This window comes from Cydia splendana, chromosome 13, assembly GCF_910591565.1.
Source record: "Cydia splendana chromosome 13, ilCydSple1.2, whole genome shotgun sequence".
NCBI classification, from domain to species: domain Eukaryota; kingdom Metazoa; phylum Arthropoda; class Insecta; order Lepidoptera; family Tortricidae; genus Cydia; species Cydia splendana.
This window is the reverse complement of record NC_085972.1, coordinates 18390414-18413726: the sequence shown is the minus strand read 5'-3', so window position 1 is coordinate 18413726 and position 23313 is coordinate 18390414. Positions and strand designations below refer to the sequence as shown.

The 23313-nt window shown below is 35.9% G+C and overlaps 1 protein-coding gene across 2 annotated transcripts in view; it reads left to right on the top strand.

The window, feature by feature from the left end:
* LOC134796184 (unconventional myosin IC) overlaps positions 1-23313 on the top strand; it is an 89250-nt gene that overhangs the window by 17912 nt on the left and 48025 nt on the right. Inside the window, exon 1 of one of the 2 annotated variants that reach the window (XM_063768172.1) lies at positions 3173-3599. The exons of the other annotated variant lie outside the window; for it this stretch is intronic. The gene's annotated coding sequence lies outside the window, so the exon portion shown is untranslated. Of the gene's footprint in view, positions 1-3172; positions 3600-23313 lie in introns of those variants that run through there. 2 annotated transcript variants of the gene reach the window in all.

Sequence of the window (23313 nt, the reverse complement as noted above, 5' to 3'; positions counted from 1 at the left end):
GAATTGCATTATATCTATATATTATACTATATTACCTATCAAACAGCCAAGTAAAACTGAGGAAATCAGTTGTTGCCAATAAATAATGTACATGTACGAGATGTTATTGGAATATGTTACCTGTATGTTACAATTTTATTGGAAATTCACGAAATAGGTATTAATTGTGTGAAACGTGTACATAGCTTGAACGCTAATGAAAATACCTAGAAAAGTGTAAGCATCCAAAGAAAATATGTATCAATTAAGGTTAAACTCGTAAAATATTTAAACCTCGAGTTATTATCAATTTGAATAAAAGAAAGCAGACTCAAAATTCAAAACTGAAAAAAGGAGAAGGAAAGAGACTGATATTGTAAAAGTAAAACCATAATTGTATTAAAACACTTTATTACGCTAAACAAGTACATAACAATAAGAGAATAGAATAAATGTGTACAAAGGCGAACTCATCCCGTTAAAGGATCTCTTCCAGCTGACCGCTAAGCAACTGAGAGAGATACTAGGAATAGTGTAAATATTCCAAGGTTATATTGTTAAAAAATGTTTATTGTTGAACTGTTGAGAAATGAATATATCCACACCTCGCCGAGTTTCTTCCGCCGGTTCTTCTCGGGTCTGAGGTTAACGCTGTTTTCCGAACCGGTGGTAGTATGTCGGAATTAGAATCTAAATTAACCTAGCAGTTATAAGATAAACAGATGTGCGATGACTGAACTATTGTTGCATGGCTAACGCATAAAATAAAATAAAAAAATCATTATAAAAAGGAAGAGATGTGACGTTTATACAATAAAAGTGCAATGCGAACTACCTGCAAGTCGACATTCTGTTGTCAACTGTCACGGCGTACAGGCGGGTCGCGGAGCACACCTGACTGACCAACTGAGTTTTATTTATCACCTTGTAATACAACAGAATCTAGACGTCACAATAACGTATGCCTTTATAACGAATACAGAATTACAGATGTTAATTTGCATAAAATTTTACGATCAACGAGCCGATTTGTACGACACAAATCAATTTAATAGGTATACTGTTACGACTATGACTGTACGTCATAACTGATGTATGGATGTTTAAAGAAATGTATATTAGGATTAGAGTGTTTGCTATAGTAATTGGCCACTTTTAATAATAAGGTTTCAATTTGCTTGTTTCTTTCTGATTTGTAAGGAGTGGCCAATTACTATATACTGGCAAATAACTATTAAATTAACCAATAGCAGTCACCCTATAAAGCCAATGCATAAAATAGACAACACCAGAAGCACAGACTATTTAAAAATAAAATTATATTTGTACCTATAGCAAATCATGTTACACCTTACACTAGAGATGCCCCGAATAGTGAATTTGGCCGAATACCGAATACCGAATATTCAGCCCCTCTCTCGGCCGAATACCAAATATTCGGCGACCGAATATTCGGCATGACATGCGAACATTTTGAGTCACAATTATTATGATAACTGTTCGCCAACAAAGCACAATTTTTGCTAAGATATATGTTTATGTTGATCAGAATTAATGAATGTAGTTAGAGTCCATCAATTCAGACCCATGATAAAAAAAAATATATTTTGTAATCAACTAGTGCTCAAAAACGTGCCTTCGTATTTAACTACTTTCCAAGAATACATTTTAAATATTAAATAAACCTACTTTTTGGTTATTTTTTTGTGTAATTTTTCTTTTTAGGTAGGTTCAACAGATATTCGGTATTCGGCCGAATAGTAGGCAACATTCGGCCGAATATCGAATATTCGGCAAAGTGACCGAATAGGCCGAAAACCGAATAGTTGCCGAATATTCGTGGCATCTCTACCTTACATCGTATTTATTTTGTGAAATTATTAAATTACTTAGGTACCGTAAAATGGGGTGAGTAGGGTTCGCGGGGAGAGTTGGGTTATGAATGGGGAGAGAAGGGTTGAAGGGGGGTGAGATGGTTTTTTCAGGCTAAAGCTACAAAAACAATGTATTCTAATTTAAAATGGAGCTATAGTAATACTCATAATTTAAAAAAATCGATCCAACAATCTTCCAAAATCACCTTTGTATGAAAACCCAACTCACCCAAATACGAGGGACTACGGGGTGAGGTGGGTTTTCCTGTTTATCGTCAAAGTTATGAAATGGAACTACCCAAATAAAATAAAAACTAAAATACAAACGTCCGGAACACTTATTGTATACACCATTCAATATGCATATGTAAAAATTAAAATGTTATCGAGGTTTGAATGTCAGTTTTGCGCCTACTCACCCCATTTTACGGTACTCCTACATTTCAACATTCACAATAAAATTGTAATCAGAAGAATTACATTTCACGTTCGACACAATACCCATTGTATACAATTTCCCAATAAAAGACCAAGTCACTTGAAAGTGAACTAATGTATGTGCATGAATTAAGATATGTGTAACTAATCTCGGTTTCAAAACATAGTTCGCAGATTCACGCAATTGCGGATTTAATTAATGTTACTTCGGCCTTGGCATAAGCTATTACGATTGCATTTATACTTTATTATTAGTTGTATTTCTTTGAATTTGCTTTAATTGGTTAATTTTTGATTCAATAAAAACATCATTAGATGTAGAGTGAATGGACAAAAATCATAGTCCACTCCATCTTTTATTTTTTTTATTTATACCTATGGTCCTTCCCGTTGGTGTCAGGAAGTTAAATTTACTTGCTTACCTACTCAAAAGTGTTTGCTATTCTTCCTTTTGCCAGGTGCCGCCGAATAACATATTATTACTACCTACCTCATACATATGTATGTATGTACAGTAATATGTGTAGTATACTACATCTAGTATGGTTGTTATAATATATGTAAACATTGGTAATTCTTAAAAGGAGGAAGACTTGCCCAGATGTAAGACTTAAAAAAAGTACCAAATTCAAAATATTTATGTTATCAGCACTCCAATCTAATCGGATCGGTGGTATCTAATCGGACGTGACGCATGCATGCTGAAAATTATATATTTTTGGCACTTTTCTTATAAAATGGTTCAAGCCTCCAACCTGTGCCTGGGCAAGTATCCCAGACTCCCCTACAGATAATTGTTTTTTTTTTATTGTGAAAAGTTACAACTTTTCCAACAATTACAGTATGTAGGTACACTTTCTACCTGAGCGGCTTTCAGGTGCAGTGTGTTCAGGAGAAGCGCCGTTTTCCATACATGGCGCCAACACAGTGTTTCATTTCGCGGTAGATGGAAAACGCGCAATAAAAGGATGACACAGAAAGCTCTTTGACCGGCCGTCTGGCTGTATGACGCCAGCGCCAGTCCTTTACCCACTCTCGCAACGAGACCATGTCACGCGCGCGGCATTCAAACTAACTGGCCGTTAACGAAATAAATTTCGAATTTAGAATAGTTTTTAAACTCAAGTGTGTGTTTGTTTTTTTTTTTCTTTTTATAAAAAGGGCTGGGAAAATATTTCCAGCCAACGTCGAAAGATAAGTGACAGTGATAAGCGATCGATCTGTTTGCCCACGTTTTCGGAAAATTAAAAAGTGTAGTGCAGTGATGCATTGTGTGGGAATTTGGAATCGGGTTCAGGTTTGAGCGAGGTGAGTCGATTGCGTTTTTTGCGAGATGCGGTCGTTGACTTTATTAATTGAACTTTTTCATGTGTCTAGACTTACATATTAGTTGCCGGTGATATTATTAATACTTACTCTTCAATTAATATTGATATAATATGTCGGTTATTGACTTCCTACATTATAACAAACAAAAATAATATGGAAAAATACCGCAATTACCTACTCAAATATAAATAAATATTGTCAGATACCCTCATTTGAGGTTTCTTGCGATAACGTAGGGCCGTTTTGTCAATAATTTTATTTATTTATAAATAGGTCTGTTTGTTTTATCATGGGTAAATTATGTAAAATTAATAGAGTCAGACCGTGAAAAGTCTGCAGCGATTTTGATAGCCCACGCAGTGTCAATTTAAACGTCAAACTTCTATGAAATTATGATGTATAAATAACACTTACACTGCGTGGGCTATCAAATCCGCTGCAGAGTTTTCTTGGTGCGACTCTAGTTGAAAGTTCTGATTTTCAAAAATATAAATCAGCCTAAAGTAGTTAAAAGTACATTATACCTAATAGCCAGACACGTTCGTTCGTACGTTTCCGTGAAAATACGATGGAAAATACGCACCCACGCAGTGCAAGTGTTAAACGTCAAACTTCTATAAAATTATGACGTATAAATAACACTCGCCTATGTGGGCTATCAAAATAGCTGCAGACTTTTCTTGGTCTAACTCTATGCACCACATCTGTACTGTCGCATTTATTTTTCGAAGAAGGGATTAAGTACCATTGTATTACGAGTAGGTATATGTAACTAGCGTGTTAGATTCCTACATATTTCTTACATAAGTATGTCCCATAGTGGCACTATAACTACCCTATACAATGAGTATGTTATTCGACATTAAGAGACCATATACTTACATCTCTTAGTAATTGTAATACGTTAGATTGAATTGTTAGTTTTATTTTATAAAATTGTTGATGTTATTATTTTTGCTTGTATGTAAATTCAATGTTGACGTGTAAAAGTGCCCTTGTGGCCTATTTGCTGAATAAATGTTGATGTTTGATGTTTGATGTTATTCCTTTCGGTATCATGTTTGCTGGGCTCCTACACGGCCATCAATGGGCCCTTTGTACTCGTATGTCTATGATGAATCATCTTTAGACAATCGTAAAAGGAACTTCAATTATTTAATAATATTTTTATAGTTTTGTCTAGGCAACCTGCTTTATTCTATTCTTTTATCTAAAGGTACAATGGCGTTCAAAAGTGCATGGAGATGTTTCAACCGTAATATTAAGGCATTACGGTCGACATCTATCCATGCACGCCACTGTACCTAGTAGGGTAAATTTATCGTCAATAATGGCCATTGTTTAATAACTGGCCACCTTATTTACTTAAAATGAATTCTACCTATATCAGGCGTGGCTCACTCCGCGATTTCGTCGCTTTGCTACAGGTAGCTAAAAGTACATCCGTTCCACACCAATTTTGGTAAGCCGCGGGTGGCGCTGCCGCCACCTAGCGGCCATATCTTAACAGACGCGTTTTGTTAGAGAGTGAGTCTTCTGTACCTAGTACTATTATTTATTCTGTGCCTGTATACAGAATTCATTTTTATTATTTTATACCTCCGGTCATGTTGTAAATATTTTTATTGAATGTGATAAGCCTAACGACCGCCATTGTGGTTTAATATTTCGATAAGCACGTAATTTACCTTCATATGAAATTGATAAACCACGTTTACCTAAGTCAATTATTTCCCGAAATTGAAACGGGGTCAACTAATCTCTGTAGCGGACTGTACTTCTGTGCATAAATAATTTTTTCACTTCTCATGCTCAAAAAGTGCACCTTTATGTCGTGCGTAGACGACATAAAATCGCATTTTATGCTCTAGAGCATAAAAGTAAAATTTTCTTCTAAGACTAAGGTAATCGGTCTCAACAGCCAAACAGTTAATACATATTGCACAATTTTACTGAGCAATAAAATTGTGTAGATGACAAAACTTGTTATACTATTTTATTTTTGCTACAATTTATTAGAAATCCGTATTTTCTGTCATAAAATTTAGTAAATCACATAAAATAGGAGTCGATTATCGTTCAAAAATGCTCCGAAATGTTTGACTTGGCAGAAAACCAAGCGTCTGAAACTCTGATCACATGTTGAAAATTAAAAAAAAAAAGTTAAAAAGTTAGTTGGCGGGAATTGGTTATGTATTATATTCTTTCGCTTTACGACAATTAATTGCCGTGGTGTAAATTGCCGTGAAAATGTGTTTTATTTTCCTCGCAATCGAAGTGAAAAGCAGAGTGTACAACAAGGGCATAAATGTCCATTTTTACCTTCGTCTACTATTTTGGTCTTCGCTTCGCTCAGACCAAAAAATTGCCTCGGATAGAAATGGGCCACTTTATGCCCTTGTTGTACAATCTACTATTACAGTACGTATCAGTGGCGGCGCGTCAAACATATCCATAGGCAAGCCGGGGCTAATTTGGCTTACATATTTCCTTTACAACTCTGCTCAAACGTCCAAAAACAGTCAAGCCGGTGGGAATCGGCTTTTATGGACGCGCCGCCACTGGTACGTATGGTCCTATTTTCCCGCACTAGTGCGTAAAATAGCACTTTTCGTACGTATGTCAAAAGTTTAAAGGGACATATGTACTGTAAAACGTTGTACGATACACGTGCGAATAGGTAATTCGCAACTCGTGTCGATTTAAAACACTCCCTTCGGTCGTGTTTTAATTTATCGCCACTCGATTCAAATTTCCTCTTTTCCGCACTTGTATCGTAAATAACTATTATTGAAAAAAACTTAACCGCGATAGCGGTTGTTGTAGGTACCTACCTATTTTATTATCAATTTTCTTAAGCAATTTTGATTGATATATACTTTTGAATTGGAAGGATAATATAGTTAGACCAAGATAAGTCTGCAACGATTTTGATAGCACACACAGTGCAAGTGTTAAGTAATACGTCATAATTTCATAGAATATTGACGTCTAAATACGTGTGCTATCAAAATCGTTGCACACTTATCTTGGTCTAACTGAACTTAACTTGGTCGACTAAATTATAAAAAAATATATTTATCAAATAGAGTTCAAATAACATCGATAGACTGTCGTATTTTTGTTATAACTCTATAGATAACCAAAAATATTTCATTATATTAACCAATATACAAAAGGTTAATGGTACATAAATAATCATACAAAAGTAACTTAAATATATCTAAATATTAAAATATTTTAATCTAAAAGGCCTCCGCGGGCTGTACCGGGTGCAAAGGTGCCCATTATACTTGCCGCGTTACCACGTTGGATAGCGATTAGCCAATTAGTCTAAGTATCTACTGTAATTTATTCCAATCCATTACTCGCTCTCTTTTATTCTTCATTTTACGTTTCTCTTCAAAAATAGCTTACTGCTTACTGTAGGTATATGTACAGTATACTTACGTATATCTACATAAAATTGTATTATAAGACACCATTCTTGTATTTTTTACTGCCATTACGGGAATCGACATAATCGAACCCGCAGTTTACTCACAAAGTCAACATTGCCATCGCCATGACACAATGAGAGTAATTGTAACTTCGTAAGTATTATGTAAAACGGGTGAATCAGCTGGTGGTGCAGCTACGTAAATAATACGAGACAACGTAGCCAACCTCAGTTTCTTAGGATTTTATAAGTAGCAATCTGAGCTTTATTCCCGTTCAATAATATTCATCTTTTATAACATCCGTTGACTTAAATACGCACGCAGTGCGAAATACGGAGCGATCTGAGAGCTGAAGTTTTCACAATCTTATTTGAGGTTTTTATGAACTTGGAATGTTTGTTTCATTTTGTTGGGCCAAATTTATATTACCCATTCAAATTTAAATGTACCTAACCGATTTGAAATTAAAAGACATTTATGATATAGACGGATTGCAAAAAAAAAATATTTAACTGTAAAGTAAGTAAATTAATTATAAAAAAAATTAATTGATTCCATTGTGTCACGAAAATTAGCTAAGTAGTTACGCGGTTGCAGTAAACTTACAAGCATATGCAATAAACACAATATAATACAATGTACCTATGTTGTTAATATTCTTATCACAATGGAATCAATTTAATGTGACGAATTAAGACCCAATTAAGGCCTTAACTATGTACTTTTTTTTGTAATTTACCCATGAGATGCTTTCGTAAATATCGTACGTGTACACTGTCTTGTACACTTGTGCACTTGTACAGCCACCTGCAATACCCAATACCTTACATAGATAGCTCGCAAAATATCTGACACATTTGTGTTTGTACAGACAGCCATAGCGGCATAGGTATATGTAGTTATATGGGACATCACATCACATGTATGTATAACCATTATTAAAAGCTATACGTACAAAAGATTTCAATTTATTAAGTTTTTCTTTTTTGTTTTTAATTTAATACATTTTTTTAATTTTAAACTGTTTTTTTTTTTTCTGAAGCAGACTACACAAGTTGTGGTATTGAAGGTGAGGCATGTGACAAAGTAATTTTAATAGACACATTAACGTTTAGTACACGACGCGTATGGTTGGTCATTAGAAAAAGTCATTAGGTAGCTTTACGACACTGTTTGTTGTACAATCGCCATCAGATAGATCGGAGCGGCCAAGGCGCTCACAAATATCTGAACACGACTCTATTGTCAAGACGTTAGAGCGCGTGTTCAGATATTGTGAACACCTTGGCCGCTCCGATATATCTGATGGCGGCAGTAACATATCGATTATTAGGTTATATACCGTGTGGTTATTCTAGGCAAACAGTGGGCATCGTTAAGAAATACATTTCTACATTTCTTATAATTGATACGAATTTGTTATGTTATGGTAGGATTTTGCAGGTTAGACTTCAATAAGTTTCCGATACAATTGATTAATTGATTGAGGTACAATTTAGAATAGGAAAATTGATGCTGAAGAGCAAAAGTAGCCATATAATTTTTTTTATTAAAATGGCGTAAGTTAATATTCGTTGTTTAGGGTGCTTTAAATTAGTAGTTAGATTACCTCATTACCGTGTACCTTAACAGAAATATTTGCAATAAAGGAAAAAGGAGATGGAAAAAAAATCTAGATTACATATACACTAAGGACATGACTTTCGTTGGAAATTTGACCGTTTTTCTGGGTGAGTGCCTGTGTGGTTACCCATATATAAATCATAGATAATATATCTAGATGTCATATTGTGTCCCGTGCAACAATGATGGGAAAGTGATTGTGCGTGTAACGGATCGCTTCCCATACATGGGAGAACCAATTGAATTACTATATATATATTGCCCTGAAAGATGTGCTAATAGGCAGTTTTATCTTGTGTTTATAATCTTAGCTTAGTTAGGCAACGTTATTATTATTAATTTATGGCGTAACGATTAATTACCTAATTGAAAGACTGCCAGACAGCTCCGACGGAACGATACATCTCTTCATACGAGTACATCCCTAGCTAACATTCCACAGATGACATAACCTCAAAACATCCCTATGATCCACTAATGCACCTGAAACCCTTACGTAACCATGTGGGCTAGGTCGGGCCGCACCTCGCGAAAGGGCACGCCTGCACCCTATATCACCTCCACTATATTTCGAACCTTTTTAGGGCCCAATCCGAACAACGCTTAGAAGATGTCACAGCGATACGATACCGACCTGTCTTCAAAAGTGACGTTTATGGTTGAAGAAATGTCACTTTTGACACTGACAGATCGGTATCGCTGTGACATCTTATAAGTGTAGCTCGAATTGGGCCGTCACTCTATTCACCAAACAGTTTCAAAGATCTTCCAGCAATGGACGACGGACGTTCCTGTAACACGTCCATTCATTCCGGAACGGTGGTTTCATAGTTGACACAAGTAACTTAAGGTCAGCTTATACTGGTTGAAAATACTGGGTTACTTTTTAAGCATGATGCATACAGTAGTTTAAAGACGTAATACCTACACTGTGACCGATTTTCACAATACTTACATCGTTTTTTAGGGTTCCGTACCCAAAGGGTAAAAACGGGACCCTAATACTAAGACTACGCTGTCCGTCTGCCTGTCTGTCACCAGGCTGTACCTATCTCATGAACCGTGATAGCTAGGCTTACTTTAGAAAAGGGTAGGTCAAAGTGATATTGTTATTTTCTTAAGGTATAATATTTTTATATAAGCGATTACCGCCGCCCATGGATTCCCCCAACACCAGAGGGCTTGTTAGTGCTTTGCCGGTCTTTAAAACGGGAATACGCTCTTTATTTACTTAATGCTGGTATTGCTGATGTACCGTAATAGGGTATTCTCCTACTAGTCAAATCAGTTTCTTTTTTAGAACTGTCAAAACGATTTGCTGATATGGAATTTATATGAAACATTCATTACATAGTGACGGTCAACTCACCTATTTTTTATATTATATAAAAATAACTGCTATCTATGTTTTTCTAATAATTACCTGGTGCTTTATTTCATGCATGGTGTGAAATAATTTATTTTAGATACAGTCAAATACCCTATTTAAGGAAGAATGTGTTGTTTTGCATACTTATTACTTATTAATAGGCGCCTATCGTTTTGAGTCACACTGTGAGATCACCCGTCTCCGTATGTCAAGTCGGTCGAATATTAAAATGTATACAATCTTGAACCTTAAGTTATAGGTATAAGTTTCAAAACGTATTGAAATCGAAGTCATGACTGTACCGACATTAAACGTATGTCAATTCCTTTTATAAATCAAATGTCATGCTAATCGTCAGGTAGGCTTTTGTTTTGATGTTAATACGAGTATGGTTGAATAACTTTCAAGTCTGAAATTAAATAAAAAAAAATTAAAAATTTCAAGTGCTGTAATTCTGTATTTATTCCTCCCCTCTTTTTCATTGGGTTTCTATTGACTCTCGTTAACCTTTTTAGCCAAATCGCCCTTATTGCATAATGTAGGTAAAATCAGCGTCATATAGTAGTAGGTAGCATCCAAAGTATTCAAATAGTTCGGTACGCCATATAATTTGTTTGGCGTACCGAACTATATGAATACTTTGGATGCTACCTACTACACTGACTGTTAGGGTGGAGTGAAAGTGGCCAAAAATTTTTTTTTCTTTTTTTCAAATTTCCTGTATCATTAATTGATGATACATAGTATTAGAAGTAATTATGCAAAATTTTAGTTTTCTAAATATATATCTTAAGGTGGCGCATTAGGTTTAAAGTTTTGAAATAATGCAATTTTTGACATTCACATATATGATTTATTGAAAACGATATATGGACCTATTTAACAATTTTAATCATAAACTTTACTGAAATCATAATAAACTAGCAAAATAAACTCAAAAAATTACATTTTATTGTTGAAAATCAGTAGTTTCAGGGCGCTCATAAACACGAAAATATTGAGATTTGGTGTCGAAAACGGGTATGTCTTGCCGGGCTTTTATCCTTGTACGAATGAATCCATCTCTAGCTTCTGGTCCACAAACTGCTAACGAAGCCTACGTTACCAGCTTGACACACCTTTCGACAGCCTGAGTGTGGCAAGGATACTTTTCGAAATCCATCAAAGCTCCTGAAGTAATCAGGTTTGAAATTTCTGTGTCGCTATATTTCATTGTCATAGGAGGTTCTGTAATCTTTCCTTTGGTCCAATCTATTAAATCATAATAAGTAGATGCGTCAGCCCTTAGTTCTGGGAGTCGAAATTCGCGAACCTTCTTTCCTTTGGTCTCTTTTCGTGCTTTTAACACTCTTCGAAGAGCCAGCTCCCTTATGTGAGACGCATCATCTTGCAACATAGCCAGCAACAAATTCTCTGGGTGTGTGAATAATGAATTTCTTTGAATAGTTTTCAGTGCAATACTTTTCAGGTTATCTGGTAAATACTGACATCTTTTAACCATGTTAAAACCATGAATTGGACCATTTTTACATGATGATTTTGTCTTTATGTCGAACCAGGTTTGTGCATAAACTTTCATAATGAAAGTCGCGAGATCCCTCAAATTCTTTGTTGGTTTAGCTGTTCCAATGTATAAACGGAGAATCCTGTTTGCGCAAGTCAACCATCGGGAATGAGCCAGTTTTCCTGGGTCTTTGCTAGCTAAGTTGGGCGACACCGAACCAGAAGAAATTGCGGTGCAAATCTCAAACAGATATTTTTGATCAGTACTTAGCAAATTAGGATTCAAAGCTGACAATTCTGTGGAAATGGCTTCGTATTCGAAGTTCGTTGGTCTTGCAAGAATAATTCTTCAGCAACAGGCACTTTAGTTACACATTTGCATACTTCTATGGGTATACATTTACATGTTGCGATATCAAATAAGTTTTTCAGAGAATCTTCATAAAAGGTTTGTTTTTTGGAGTCATTACGCAGTTTTTTTACACCTTTATACTTGTTGTAATACACAATCAATCTTGCGACAACTTGTTGATGACTAATTGTAGGGATAGATGCTTTAGCCCATATATTTTCGATATCGGTAGCAATTATTTCACAAATATCTTTGACTGAAGGATCTTTTCCACTATTCAACTCGGGTAGATAGTTTCTGTGCCATAAGTAATATTTAATCACATCACTATACGTCGGCAACATATTACCACTTAATTTTTGTGGATCGCCAAACACAGGACACCTCAAATCTTTTCGAGATTTTGGCATTTTGTAACATTTTACTTTCAATTTTCACTTCTTCGCCACAAGCAATTAATTGTATTTACTTCAAATAAAACCGATTCATATACGAGATGACACTTCGATACAATTAAAAACACCGCGTTTATAAAGTTAAATCGTGAATCGACTTCGAATAGTGGGAGCCACTTAAGCGTAAAAATTAAAGTTCTTTGTAAACTACCTTCAAGGTGCGCCACCTGAAGATTACGTCCTAGATGTCTGATTTTTGGTATGAATAGAGGTTTTACTTAGGATCATCGATTAATGATACAGGAAATTTAAAAAAAAAGAAATAAATTTTTTTGACCACTTTCACTCCACCCTACTGACTGTACCTACTATTTTTTAAACGTGGACAAATGAGCACAAAAGGCATAGATACATATTTAGTGCCCCAGCTTCACTTGATGGTTTGTTCTTGCCGAGCATTTGCCGAGTCACTTTTGTTTCTCATACTGAAGAATTGAAAAAACTCAACTTGATCCTTATCACCTCGTGAATTTTTGCATCATTATATAATAAACGAAACGACAACTAAATAAAAATGGCCCCATAAAAGTTACAAAGTTTATGTGGGACATGTACCTACTCAGTAGCCAAACTCAGGTGTTCAGCATTGCAAGCACGTATACCTCAATCCGGCCGCTCCCTGTTTTTGGCTACGTGACCGTCCAAGTTCGTCAATCTCCGTCCCTATCTTCCAATATTGGAGTGACAGAGACACACGAATTTCGATTTTCGAGGTTCGCGGATTCGGTTTTGGCGTGGCGTTAACCTTCCTTATACGGCGATGGTGACTTGTTTTATCGTCATGTAAGATTTATGACCGAAATTTATTTTGGCGATGTGCGTGGAATTTCACCGCAAGAAAGTTTAACCGAAGTGATCAGTAGGATTGGTGTTGAATTTGGTAACTTATTTTACTCGTAGGTTGAGTTCACAAACATGTTTACAAGCCAAAGTATCAGAAATATATTTATACGACCTTATTTTTAGTCCCTATCTTAGAGGCGTGTAAATATATTTTTGACCGATGGCTTGTAAAGATTTTTGTGAACTCAACTGTACGTTAAATCCCTACAAATGTGTAAATGATCAGTAATAAAGATGTTTATGAGCATTTTTGCGTATATGGCCCTTGTACGAGTACACGGAATTTATCTCAGGTCCTGAAAAAAGCGCAAAATCTATACTTAGTTGGATATCAAAACTAAAAACTATTGACATATAAGTTCGTCAAGCAGATCTTGTCAATAGAAAAAGGATATCGTCTCATAGAAAATTTGAATTTCGCGCCTTTTTCTACTGACAAGATTTGCTTGACCATCTATATGTATGTATTATATCTTTCAGTAATTCGCTATTCAATCATTTTGTCCGTTTTGCCGTATGCACAAAGAAACAAACATATAACCCTAAAACGCATATAGGTAACATCTTTATTCTATCGTAAAACACACAAGTTTTAAATTTCGGTTACTTATTTACAACGTTTGTTCCGGGTATGAGTCATACTAACCGCCCCTTCCGTATAATCCATCTTCCATATGGCGAATAAACGCGATTTTATCTGTCTTTTAGGAGCTATTAAAAGCAACGTTTATTTTATTTACGACGCCGACAAGAAATAACAAATTGCAAACTTAAACCATTAAGACAATCTCAGCTACTTAATAGGTGCTACTTTCTCCTAAACATACCTAGTATACCTACTCGTGTTTATCAATCATTAAAGCACTTAAAATTTTAGTTAGAATTAAAAACTAGTTGTTATAAATTATTCCCGTACCTACGCCTCTCTCTCTGTTCAGTATGATTCGTTACCACCGGCTTATTAATTGTTATCATAGTGTCTTGAAGGTACTTGTTCTAAAGAAGATGAGTCTTCGCATTTAAACTGTTGAGGCTGATAACGAAATTTCGATTATTCGTTATCAGCAGCGATCTGTGCCAAATTTCTCCAAACCATTTCAAATACAAACGACTACATTAAAGAATAAGAATGCTGACATTGCTGACATTTTGACATCATCATAGGCGAGATCGGCCTCCTAGCCTAGCCTGGTCGGTACCTAATAGTGACCATGCCATGGGTTCGAATCCCGGTATGGGCATTTATTCGTGTGTTTATCACCAATATTTCCTGAGTTATGGATATTTTTATTTACTTATCAGCCGCATAGAGATAAAACCTAAGGAAGCGCTGGTGGCCTAGCGGTAAGAGCGTGCGACTTGCAATCCGGAGGTCGCGGGTTCAAACCCCGGCTCGTACCAATGAGTTTTTCGGAACTTATGTACGAAATATCATTTGATATTTACCAGTCGCTAGCAGAGTTTCTGAGAGATCAGTTGAAGAGTACAAAGCCGTAGTCAGTCACTCACCTCTGAGATGCTCTCAGGGATACAGATAGCATCTGTTCCGTTGCACTCTCGTCGTATCTAGATGTGCAACTCGTGAATAAAGAACCTTCACCTTTGTTCAGTTCACCTTTTATTTAACTGGATTGCTGCAAAAGTGTCTAATTCTGCCATTTTTTTAAGATATAGGAAGGTAATCGTTGGTAATAGTAGGTAACCTAATTTTGCTTTTGTTATTCCGCCTATTTCTTTGTACCAAACTTTAACAGAAAAAAATGATATGAGGATAAACGCGCAAAGTTTAACGCAGATTTAAGAGCCAACGGGAGTGGTCATTTCTCCATACAAACGTACTCCTCGTTTTCCTCCGTGGGTTTTGAAGCTAGAGCAATGATTTTTTCAACACAGATTAATATTGTCAATATCTGTGTCGGACCGTTTTGCTTTTTTTGATATTTTTGCTTTTCAAGGCGCTAGAGCCCTTCAAAAATGGCCAAAATGGCCTAATTGACTATGCCGCAATGAGAGGCGTGGCATTCAAAACTGATATCAATTAGCCAAAAAAGCAAAACGGTCCGACACAGATAATTTCATAATCATTTAGATTTCCAAATTTGGTTACGATTGGTTAAGTTTTGGAGGAGGAAACAGAGGAGTACGAAACCTAGATTTTTGAGATTTTTACGCAGGATTTTTCGCCTTGTCCTTATCGCACTACTTTTAGGTGCCGCTTCCGTTAGCGAGACGGGTATATTTACCTAAAATATTTAAAACTCAGCTCCTGTTTCGTCTTAACGCAGATGTCGCTAGAATCGTTTAAAAATCGTTATTCGATATATCTTATAAAATATGACAAATCCAAAACCACATTAAACCACAAACTTTATTTGGATTCCTGTGGCAGCTGGAAACATATTAGTGTCCGACCGAAACATGTTTTTTTGCCGAAACCGAAACCGAAACCAAACCTTTTGTAGACTGGTTAAAATCGTTGAAAAAATGTCATAAAACCGCTTTTACACACATATTATGGGGCTGTCAACACCTAATGTCCTTGAAATTGATGTTACTTAAGCAGTTTTTTAAGAAAATTACTAGAGTTAGACCAAGATAATTCTGCAACGATTTTGATAACACACGCAGTGCAAGTGTTATTTTAAACGTATAAACTTCTATGAAATTATGACGTATAAATAACATTTGCACTAGTTGACTGCGTATGCTATCAAAATAATTGCAGAATTTTCTTGGTCTAACTCTATTCATTCACCAGTCAAGCCAACATGTAGATACAGGGTCAACCAAAAACGCGGGCGCAACGAGCGCGAGTGTTTTGTTGACAATATCGCAAGGCCGGGTATCGATCTTCATCTGGGCCTAAACGTCTGAAGTGCCCCAGTGAGGCGAACTTTCATGCGAAGTCAAAGCCGTGCTTCAGGCTTCAGGATAAGTAGTTGAGCACAGACTCCAACCAATGTCCATCCATTGTATTAAAAAGCGAGATATTTCCTTAAGCGCTGGTGGCCTAGCGGTAAGAGCGTGCGACTTTCAATCCGAAGGTCGCAGGTACAAACCCTGGCTCGTACCAATGAGTTTTTCGGAACTTATAGAGGTATACGAAATATCATTTGATATTTACTATTTGCTTTTCCGTGAAGGAAAAACATCGTGAGGAAGCCGGACTAGTCCCGATAAAGCCTAGATTACTCTCTGCGTTCGAAGGTCAGTCTGATGGCAGTCGCTTTCGTAAAAACAAGTGCCTACGCCAATTCTTGGGATTAGTTGTCAATTGGACCCCAGGCTCCCATGAGCCGTGGCAAAAATTCCGGGATTACGCGAGGAAGATGATGAATTTTCTTATTATTCCTTTGCCCAGGCCCAGCAACATGCGACAGTGCTATCTCATATACTCCGATACAATTAGACAGTGTGCGCGTTATAGGTATTAACAGCCTCTTAAGACTGCGTCGACCGTCTAGTGGCGCCCTCATTAGTGGAATTGTGTTTTATAATAAACCAATTAATTCCTGTAAGGTCACTGTGGGCAAGTCCGTCTACAAGGCAAGTCCGTCAACACGTTATAACTTTTGAATTTGAAGGCGTATGCGACTTTGGAGTCCAGTCGATTAACCAGTTTTTCGCGCTAGTTCCGTCACTGTAAAACAGATGGCGCTGTGACAACCAACTTCAGAGCAATCCGCCTCAACAAGTCATTTCGTGTTTTGAACTCGAAGTCATAGTGCGACAGCCGTTCGAAAAAAAATTGTTAAAAATAGTTTTTGAAAAGATTGTGCATCAGAAAGTAACTACGTAGGTAGCATAAGAACCAGTTGTCTTTATTCTATTTTTAAAATATCAGAAATTAGCTTAGTTTTGTAATTATACGTTCCACAATTTATCATATTGAAATTTGACTAAGTTGGAAAGTCCGTCTATTATGTTCAAGGCAAGTCCGTCATATGACTTTCGTTAAATCAGAGATTACCAACTGTTTTTGCGACTTTAATATTATAACGATTTGATAAGGTATCAAAAAATCCTCCTGACTTTCCGCATGATGTTACTTTATTAAATTTTGATCTCAGTAAATTAAAAGAAATGATTAAAATTCATTTTAAAATTACTGTTGATCTTTTATTTCGGAAATCAAAAAAATAATTATGTTTAATTATTTGCCAAAAAAGGTTTACCACCCCATTTTGGTAGTATATGCCGGACTTGCCTTTGTTTTATAAAAATGGTGTTTATTTCGAATCTGAACCGTATATTAACAAGTTTAAAATACACTTTTCATTGTCTTAATCCGTTCTTTTTAGGAATTTGACTACGAACATATACGCACCCATAGATTGGCTGATATCATACCTAGACGGACTTCCCTTAAACTGCACGGGAAGTCCGTCTACTCGCCGAATTTTAAAAAATGCCATTGTTTTTGCTTAAATTGTGCTTGAAATGATCTGTCACTAAGGCTAAACTATTAATTATTAAATTCTTCATCGTATGCGATTACAAGCAGTAACATAGGTGAATAATTAACGGAACTAGATCACTCCAAAGTCAAAAAAAAATAAAGTATGCCGGACTTCGCCACATTGACCTTACCTATACAATACTATACATGAATCAGTATATGTAGGTAGTTAGGTACATATTAATATTCTTGTCCTACTTATTCCCCAACTTTTGGTCTTTGTCACATAGTTTAGTTTCATAGTACGAAGTGCCATTTCGTTAAGTTTCGGCCCGGCCGAAAGGTTCGGCCGTTTTTTGGCCGAAACCGAAACTACAGCCAAAACATGATTTTTTGGCCGAAACTGGCCGAAACCGAAACCGAAACCGAACCTTCGGTCGGACACTAAACCATATACACCAAGAAATGTAATCGGTGATCAGGAACCAATATTTCTAATTCAGTCATCGATGGCGATCACATTTAACTATGAAACCAACCCCGAAATCGCGTAAAAATAATTAACCCTCTCATAGAAAGTATCAACATGCGACCAGCCCAAATGTATGAAACAGGCAATTTTTTTTTGTGATTTTCGATTTCGTGATCGAAATCGATGACTGAATTAGAAAAATTGGTTCCAGATCACCGATTAAATTTCATAGTGTATAATCTATATTATTACCTTTAGGACATTTCATTTTACTTTTAGTCATTTCTAGTTTCTTAATTTTATATAGTAACATAATATTATCTAGGTTATTAGTAAAATTGATCGAAAAAATAACCGAAGTGTATTACATATTTATAATATAAGCGTCATTCACCTTCACACGAATATATCAAAACGACGTACACTAATGCCCGCGTCGACCTTAATCCTAAGACAATAAGCCTATTATTGCTTGACCTAAGTCGTCTCGGTTTTACTCCAGAACCAAAAGGGCGTAAACGTCCAACACGGCCATACTACATACGACACTCTAGATCTCGTGTTTACCGTCTGGTCTGATATGAGCTAATACGGGGAGCCGGCAACCGTGTTAGATAAATCTGAGGCTAGAGACAGGTTGACCTTAGGCCTTTGTCTACGGTTCGACCTGGTGAAACCAGCTTCTAAACAAATGCGGTTGGAAGAGTATCGTCAAGGCTCTGCAATATATCGCCATCATATAAATATTTATATGGACTGGACTCCTTTTATTTTGTTGTTGATGTTTTTGTTTATGTTAGAGTTGAATATAATTTGGTTGGATTGAAGAGCTGCTCATTTTAGGAGGAATATTTAAATACGTAATCCCAATTTATTTCCGCTAAAATACCGTATGGTTTCGTAGCGATGGGAAATATTTTAGACGACATATACCTACGGTGAAAATGCGCTTATAATGTACAGAATCACAAACTCTGTCCTTCCAACAAATGTTAACAAAATCTGTCAAAAAAAATCTACAACAAATAAAAAATTGGCCGATATCGGAGCGACCAAGATGGTCTTAGCTTTACGTATGTATTTTTTACGTAGGGACAGGATAAAATATAAGACTATCAAAATATTCGTGCTCCTACTTCAAGCCTGTAAGGTAAACGAACTAGTGCTAGACATGCTAATGCCCAATAGATGACACCTTGCTGTCACCTCTATTAACAATGACTTAGGTTTCAAGATGACATATACTGGGACCGCGTCGAGAACCAGTACGTTTACCTTACATACGACCTAATTACCTGTATCGCCTGTCACATGGTGAAACATAGCTTACCTAACCCAACCTAAACTTGCGACATTTTCCACACTATGGTTGTGGTGAACGCCGTCACATAGCATAACTCCAAATAAAGCGTTTGTAGCTACACGATCCCCGTGTCGCGTTACATGTCGTGTCGTGAAAGCAGCTGACGCGACATACGATATACTGTCAGTTCTGTTTCGTTGGACAGAAGTGCCAGAGTAGGCAAGTGTTAGCAGGGGCCCATTTCTCGAGACGTATTTGACTAATTAACCGAGCGTTAGCGATGGACTCCGGTTCAGTTTGGGTAAAAATGCTTTCGTTAGTCCGGTTGTTTTCCTCTCCAGGCCGCAATTCTCACTCAACCGATTCTCGTGATATTTTGTTAGTGGGTTCAATGATTAAATAGATTTTTTTTTCGATTAATTTTATTTTAATGGTCGTACGGTACATTTATTCTGTTTAAACTTATGCGCGCGAGGTCTAAGCTCACAGAGCCACTGGTTATGCGTGTGTTGACTAATTTGATTTCGTTCGTCATTAGATTCTCGATTAAGATAGTTCATAGATTTCTCATCTAACTTAAAGCCTCCAATTTATCAATAACGAATCATCTTTATACTTTTAAAAGAATTTATGACATAATTGCATATTGCTTGTTATAAATCGTGACAACAAAAACCACTTAAAGCAGCGGTCGGCAACCTTTTAGCAGCCAAGGGCCACATAGCAGCTAACGAAGTGGACGCGGGCCGCACTTTGTTAATATTTATGTTATGACTTTATCAGACATTGTCATTTGTCAATATTACATACAAAATAGCCAGGGAGGCTCGAGGGCCGCAAGTGAGAGGTTCCCAGGCCTCATGCGGCCCGCGGGCCGCTGGTTGCCGACCGCTGACTTAAAGCATTGAATAGCTCGGAGATAACTGTCAAAGAGAATAATAACCACTACGTTTATAACTGTCGCCACAAAACTAAATTGCTTAAGTTACTTATCGAATAGTATTCTATGCACGATTTTGATTTACTTTTATATTAGAAATAAGTAGTAATGTTTTTTACAATTTTTGCTTCCTTACAAATGTTTTGGATAGTGGTTTTAATATTTTAACCGCAAAATTCCGATAGCAAAATGACTTACTTATTCCAATGTGTTTATTGACATTTAAATAGGACCTTTATTATCAGAGAAGGTTATATATTCATGACAATGGAACTAACTGTGAAGTTATACCCTGTAAAATAAAATAAGGTCAGGTGGTCATAAAAAAGTCATGATCCCGACGAATTGAAAACTTTTTTTTCTCTTCTCATGCTCAAAAAGTGCACCTTGTCGTGCGTAGCTCCGAAATGTTTGACTTGGCAGAAAACCAAGCGTCTGAAACTCTGATCACATGTTGAAAATTTAAAAAAATAAATTAAAAAGTTAGTTATGTAATATGTTCTTTCGCTTTACGACAATTTCGTGGTGTAAATTGCCGTGAAAAATGTGTTTTATTTTCCTCGCAATCGAAGTGAAAAGCAGAGTGTACAACAAGGGCATAAATGTCCATTTTTACCCTCGTCTACTATTTTGGTCTTCGCTTCGCTCAGACCAAAAAATTGCATCGGGTGAAAATGGGTCACTTTATGCCCTTGTTGTACAATCTACTATTCAATCTTGAGGTCGTGTAAAAATACTAAATATGGACCTTTGCTGACGTATCACTGAGTTCTTTTACTGAATACCGTAAAATGGGATGAGTAGGCGCAAAACTGACATTTAAACCTCGATAAAATTTTATTTTTACATATGAAAACTGAATGGTGTACCTATATAATAAGTGTTACGTACGTTTGTAGGTATTTTAGTTCTTATTTTATTTTGGGTAGCTCCATTTCATAACTTTGACGATAAACAGGAATTCCCACCTCACCGCGTTGTCCCTCGTAATTGGGGTGAGATGGGTTTTCGTACAAAGGTGATTTTGGAAGATTGATGGATCGTTTTTTTTTTATTATGAGTATTACTATAGCTCCATTTTAAATTGGAATACATTTTTTTTGTAGCAGTAGCCTTAAAATCCCATCTCCCCCCCCTTTCATCCCTTCTCTCCCCATTCATAACCCAACTCTCCCCGCAAACCCTACTCACCCCATTTTACGGTATACAATACTAATGACACAAATGGTCACCAGGAAGAAAATAGCAATAACGACCAGTCATACCAGGTATTTACTTACTTCATAAACATAAGTATTGACAAAGGCGGCGGTCACCTTTCTCCGGACTCGCCAATCCATCAAACAAAATAACCATTGCAAACAATCATTTTCTGCGTAATGCTGTTTGCTTTCTCTGACATAGTGTTTCTATGCTGAAGTTGAAGATTTTATTTTATAGTTTTGTATACCGATAAACAATTAGTGTTACCCGAAAAAAACAACGAAATAAAATAATTTGAATATATGTCTTCTTACAAGTTGTCTTTTAAACTTTTATTGTTACATTGAAATAAATTACTAAGTACAATCGTATGAAATAAACAGATGCGAGATTTTTGGTCCACAAATATCACTGTTGACAGCTACCTACAGATCATATCCTTAACCGTTTCATTTTCATAACAAGTTATAATCAGAATCGGACTCTAGTTGTGCGAAAATTAAAATTTTGCATATACTTGATAAGTGGCTATTTTCCTTCTAGTCAAATCAGCTTCTTTTTTAGAACTGTCAAAACGATTTGCTAATATGGAATTTATATGAAAACGTGTGTAGTGACGTCACAGTCAACTCACCTACTTTTTATACTTCCATCCGATTTATTAAATAGAAATTGTGTTTAAAAATAACTGCTATATATCTATGTTTTTCTAATAATGATCTGGTGCTTTATTTCGTAGACGGTGTGAAATAATTTATTTTAAGTAGAGGATATTAGTACCTACCCAATTGCATACGAGTAGTAGTACTTCGTAGTAAATATTTAATAACAGTGTGCTGAAATCGATTTCTCAATCAATAGATTGATAGGTGTAAGAAAAATAATACACGGCATTGTAACGCCGGATTGATAATGGCGTATTAAAGATTGTATCAAATGGATAAAACTGCACTTAGACCAGTTAACATTTTATAGTAAACCAGTTTGTGGGAGTCGAGCAATCGGTCAAGGCAGCAAAAGGTTACTAGACCGATCCTTCAACTAATCTGCTTTATGTTAAAATCTAGAAATTTACTAATATGATAATTCTTGTTAGAGTTTCATTTGAGTTTCAAAGATTAATTTTAATTTATTTGTAGTTTTACATTATTTTAAGGTTATGATGTGTTACTTCAGATTAAGTATATTATTTATTTCTTAATCTAGCTTAACATATACTTAATGTATAAAATAATGTTGGGTGGTATGAATGTCAAATATTATTATTATGTGAAAATAAATAAAAAAGTCAACTTTACAAAATATTCCTAAAATGCTTTGGCAAAATATTCGTCAATTGTTAAGAAATGTCTATTTGGGTCGTTCTCTCATTTCGTGCAAATCGGTGATGTTCTCTCGATTTGTAAATTTTCTTTTTCATGGTGTATTTTTGGGTTTTCATGCATTGTGGATTCATTTTTTGACACTTTTATGCTAAAGGCACCTTCGTAACCTTATTACTTTTCATTTAATAAGACTGGTGGTAATGAACTACGCGCTGGTAATGAAATGGGCATGGATGGTAATTTTATCAGTGGACGGTAATGAAACAAACTTATGAAATCGCAATAAAAAATCTTTATTTAACGAAAATTAACACCATTAATATAATTAACAACATTAAAATCACGTGTCTTAAGCGCTGTGCAGACAATCAAGCCGACTTAACAAATAATCCGGCTTGACAATCGCGACTTATGTTTACCACCTAGCTTGTAGCGATTGTCAAGCACAATTTACGTGATTGAAGAC